Here is a 6,094-nt window from a genome sequence, read left to right on the forward strand (position 1 = left end):
CAGTGGGGCAGCTGTAAGTCTACGAGCTAAAATTCGGGGGTTCGATTTCCCCAATGTGGACACAGCAGATTGCTTAATGTGGCTTCGTTCTGACACGAGCAAACAAGAATGTTTAGTGAGTGGACGTTCATATTTCACCTTGCACTTATAAACGGAAAAAAGTTTATAAATGTTTTTTTTTAAAAAAACATGTCAAGTGTGTGTTGGTGGAGATGTTGTCAAACATTACATACACAAGTAGTTAATAAATTATTGTAAGGACAATGTGCTGTTTTTGAACAGTGCTTTAATGTGAAAAGTCGTACATTGCTTTGTTAGAAAGAAGGTGCGGGTTTTACCCAAAGCACACAAAATCCAATGAATGAATATTGGCGTTTGTTTACATTAATTAGTGAGATTGTTATATTACAACTTATTGTGCTCTAACATTGAATATATGAAATTATACAGATAAAAAATAATAATTATATTAGTCGTTCTAGAGTCCGTTCATAACTGTAAAAATGAAAATAAAAAATCCCACCTGTTAATTTCTTATTTGATGAATAGTGCTTCCGAGCATTTTCCCGTCTTTTGACACGTTTTTAGAAAGAATGTTCACTGTATAAGCCTTCCAGTTAGGTTCCATGTTTTCTTCTTTATTTTTGTTTTGTAAGATTTCTATTGATTCACTTTTGTTTTGGTTCCTTGTGGTTAATGCACTGATGTGTATTTTGTAGTTCAAATCCCTTATGTATTTGTGTTTCTTGGATCCCTACAAACAGTACATGGACGTTACCGTTGCTCTGTGAGCTTCTGTTTCTAGATAAAACTACGAAAACAAGCACCACCATATTCCTCTAAATCTGTTTTAGCAAGTTTTCTCCAAACGAAAACAGAAACTGAAAAGTTGAAAGTTAGCATCGTATAGGTAGGTGTTTATCGGGCCAGTCTTGGCTAAATAAATATTTGCCCTAAGGAATAAACAGAATCAATGGCATTACTGATAACTTCTTTTATATTAATAGATGGATACAGGGCAACAACGTCGAAACATATTAAATTCGCATTTTTGGATTAGACTATTTTTTTTTATCATCAAAGTTTTTCAGACGGTATGGTTTAAGTAATCGTATATATATATATATATAGTTTAAGCAACTTAAATTTTAATAACCTATCAGCAAACCAAGATAATGTTTCTTTTGCTGAATCATAATTTTAAACTATGGAGTTCGGGAGTAAACCTGGTTTGTTGTCTTTAGACTCGCTCTATACTTCTGAATTAATGTCGTAAACTGCTTTCAATCGTTAATAATGCTTCCAGAAGAGAGCGGTTTTCTTTTAATTGCTTCAGCAGTGATTTTACTTATGTTTGTTTTAATTACTATGCTCACACTTATACACATAAGAACTTTATATCTTTTTTTTTTACTCTATTATGCTAAACGAACAAAATGTAAATCGAAAATCGAACTAATATATATATAACGCTTTTTTATTGTAGTTTCTAATCTACTGCCATTCTTCCTATCTACTTTATGAACTGGTTAAATTCGATTGTTCCCAGAATACCGAACTTCTTTTAACGGGGTGCTGCACTAATGTCTACATTACATTGTTCTATTGGAAAAGCACAGCGTATAATCAACATTATATAAATCATCTTTTGTTTTCATGTCACTCCTCCTTTCTTAGAAGAGACGTGTTAAAAATTGACTTAGTTGGCATATTACATTGCATTTGAATTACAGTTACAAAGATCTTTGATAAATATCAAACGTTGTTGAAAAATTGGGCCTTTTTCTTACAAGAACTTCAAATGTTACACTTATTCACTGTTTGTTTTATGGTATGCAATTTTTCCCTCTTTAAGAAAGATGTCACAATAAAACTAATAATCGTTTTCATTACGTCATGTCCACTGCTAAGTACTGGTTTTCAGCACGAAGATAATTTACAAATTCTTTATCGCAAGTTCCTTCTAATGAGACTTTTCACCTAATGCCAGTGCTCTTCAGACCTGCTACAGCACTAAGATTCTAATAGCGGGAACGTTGATTTAATAGTCGTTTACGAAATATCAAACATAAGGTAATTGTAGATATGCTAATGTAAAAGAAGAATACGCTTTTACAAGGAACTTGTACAAAGAAGCAACAGGGTATACGTGGCCTTCAATTATTAACTAGATTTTTGTTTGTCAGACATTTCCACAGGGTACTCTTCTCTAGATTTTTGTTTGTCAGACATTTCCACTGGGTACTCTTCTCTAAATTTTTGTTTGTCAGACATTGACACAGGGTCTCTTCTCTAGATTTTTGTTTGTCAGACATTGCCATAGGGTACTCTTCTCTAGATTTTTTTGTCAGACATTTCCACAGGGTACTCTTCTCTAGATTTTTGTTTGTCAGACATTGCCACAGAGTACTCTTCTCTAGATTTTTTTTTGTCAGACATTGCCACAGGGTACTCTTCTCTAGATTTTTGTTTGTCAGACATTGCCACAGTGTATTCTTCTGTAGATTTTTGTTTGTAAGATATTGCCACAGGGTACTCTTCTCTAGATTTTTTTTTTGTCAGACATTGCCATAGGGTACTCTTCTCTAGATTTTTTTGTCAGACATTGCCACAGGATACTCTTCTCAGACCGTATATTTCGTAAGTGCAATTATTTCTGTGTCGAAGGATAAGTAACGTTGAAGCTAAATGTGTGTCTTAGGTGTTAGATACTGCGACAAATACATGTGCCTATACCAGGCAGTAACTATTGCCACAGTTAACAGTACCCATCCAGGATAGTCATTGTAGCCCACGGTAGATGAAAAACCTTGTCACAAGAGGGTGTTCCCATTGAATATGACAAACCCAGCCACAGGAAAGTGTGCCCACTGAAGATGACAATCTTTGCCACGGGATGATATACCCACTGAAGATGGTAGACCTCACCACAGGGAGGTGTGATCACTATAGGTGGTAGTCATCGCCACAGAAAGGTGTGCCTACTGCAAACAGTAGACCTCACCACATGGAAGTGTGATCACTATAGATGGTAGACCTTGCCACAGAAAGGTATGGCTCACTTGGTATAAGTAGACCACGCCACAGGTGGGTGTGTCCTCTCCAGATAGTAGACCTAACCACAACATAAATGTGTCGTTTCTATTAGTAGAAATGAAGGAGGAATTTTCAAACTTTTTTGGCGCCCAAGTAAATGTTTAATAAACTGTATTTTGCAGCAACATATGAAACGTGCAACTTTGAAATCTTAATTCTTTAGAGAACTTATGCTGCTGAGAAAACAGTCATATCGTAATAAAAGCGTATTGATTTCATGTTGCTAAGATATAAGGATTGTCTTAAATTTTCATTGCGTTAAATTATGAATTACGACAAAATGGATGAGTGAAAATATTTGAAATCGTGACACATAAAGAGTTTGAAAAATTTATTCACAACCTTTTGGTTATCTTAACAGAAACGATAAAAGAATCTATAAAGTAATGATAAATAATCGTTTTGCGATAATACCTACCAAAGAAATGTTTTGTTGTGATATCAAGAAATAGCATATGTCCAGATAATATAATATAAAGACAGACCTCTCCATTCAGATATATGGTATTGCTTATCTCGAACTTAATTTTCCATAAAATTAATATATTATGCTACTATGTAAACACTGTAAAATCCAATGTGCTTTCAGTCTGAACGTTAGTGTTAGGAATTCGTGTGTTGTTTATCTCGATATTGCTGCTACTTTAAAATCTGGGTGTCATCAGAAACGAAGGTAATACTTTATGTGTTGTCTACCTGGATGTTACTGTGAAGGTACAAATCCAGTGTTTTGTTTAATTGGATGTCACTGTCAAGGTAAAAATCTTTATCTACATGAATGTCACTGTGAAGGTTTAATCCAGTGTTTTGTTTACCTGGATATCACTGCTAATATAAAATCTAGTTTGATTTCTCTCTCTGAGTGTCACTGTGAAGGTAAAACTCGGTGCTTTATCTACATGAATGTCACTGTGAAGGTTTAATCCAGTGTTTTGTTTACCTGGATATCACTGCTAATATAAAATCCAGTTTGATTTCTCTCTCTCTAGGTGCCACTATGAATGTAAAATCCAGTGTTTTGTTTACCTGGATGTCACTGTTAAGGTAAAATCAAGTGTGTTGTCTCTCTGTGTGTCACTGATAAGGTAAGATCCAATGTGTTATGTAACTCGATGTGGTTGTTAAGGTCAGAAGTAGCAGGTCGTAAATATTAATGCCACTTGTATTCCAAACAGCATATATTTTTGTATATAATCCTTGCACGCTTGGTCTTGTGTTATACCTGAAGAAGACAGACCAAGGTACCGTCAGAACATGTGGTATATTTTCCACAGTAAATATAATTGGGCTTACAGATCGCTGTTTGTTAGTTTACTATACAAATATTTTAGAGTAAGAATTAGTGTCGTGTATCTAGACATTATTCTTAAGGTAAGAACTATGGTGTTGTGTCCCTGTACGATACTGGTAAGGTAAGAACCAATCTGTTCTCTCTTTACATTTAATTTCAAGGTAAGACCCAGTACGTTGCGTCCCTGTACGATACTGGTAAGGTAAGAACCAATCTGTTGTCTCTTTACATTTAATTTCAAGATAAGACCCAGTACGTTATGTCCCTGTACGATACTGGTAAGGTAAGAACCAATCTGTTATCTCCTTATGTTTGATTTTAGGGTAAAAACCTAGTGCTTTTTCTCTCTGTACGATATTGTTAAAGAAGGAATCATTTTATTGTGAACGGTGTTGTTATTATGTGTGATGTTTAATTGCATGCCATATTAAGATAAGATATAATGTGTTTTATACCTTAACGATATCCCTTTGTAAGAACCAATGCACTATTTTTGTAGATGGTCTTATTAATGTATGAATTTTTCTGTTATGTATCAAGATGTCAATATTGTCCACCTCGATATGCATGTTACGCTATAATTAGTGCACTGTCTACGATACTTTATTCACATCGTACTGTAAGGCTTTTCAATATTTTATGCAATCACTTTTGTGAACAAAGTATTGTTTGTAATGATGAAAAAAAGAATTCAGAATTTTACTGCACAGAATGTTTAACATCTCCAAATGAAACATTTAGACCAAAATTTTCATGAATGTCGTTGACACCTAAACAACAAAGCTGACCTCACTCATTACCTGACATTCTAAGGTGACACGTGCTTGTCTACAAAGTTTCTTTCATTTGTGATAAACTGAAGAATACAATTAACGCTAAATAATATGCAACTTCTTTATCATAATCTATATATATAACTCCTTCAAATATCGTGTATTATCATCTAATGTAAAGTTTTAAATAATTTTTTAGGGTAAGATTTCTGTACAATTACCCTTCTTCTGTACTTTTAATAATCACGTTTGTATATAAAATAATTGACAATTCTTTAATTTAGAAAAGAACACTTGATTAAATTAAGAGCATCACAAAAGGCCACAATAAAAACTCTGTGAACACTTCAGCAAATATTGATAGGATGGTTTTCGAGGAGTTGCCCAGTTCAGTGAAAATGGACTCTTGACGGAAGGGAGGCTTACTTTTTATCGGTGTTCCTACTTTCCTTATCACGTCAGTGCTCTTTATAGCAGTTATACTTATTGACAGATTACACTTTTCCACTGGTATTACTTATACATGTTCCATTTCGAGCTTACTTTATGTGTATTTCATATCATTAGCTGTCTTTATTTAGCCTTCCATTATTATTACTCATAGCACAGCAACATTTATTATGGCAATTCTAATACTTCGAGACAACGAAAAACATGTTGTTCGTATGAAATGCTCTATTTCGACCATCCCCTGGAAATAGTCATAACTTTATAAGTCAACCTAGATCTTCCACTAGAAATACTCGTAACACATTTGACTATATTAACTGCTTCACCTTGACCATCCCCTGAAAATAGTCATAATTTAATTAATCAACCTAGGTCTTCCGCTAAAAATACTCGTAACACATTTGATTATATTAACTGCTTCACCTTGACCATACCCTGAGAATAGTCATAACTTAATTCGTCAACCTCAGTCTTCCGCTAAAAA

This window comes from Limulus polyphemus, unplaced genomic scaffold, assembly GCF_000517525.1.
Source record: "Limulus polyphemus unplaced genomic scaffold, Limulus_polyphemus-2.1.2 Scaffold918, whole genome shotgun sequence".
NCBI lineage: Eukaryota > Metazoa > Arthropoda > Merostomata > Xiphosura > Limulidae > Limulus > Limulus polyphemus.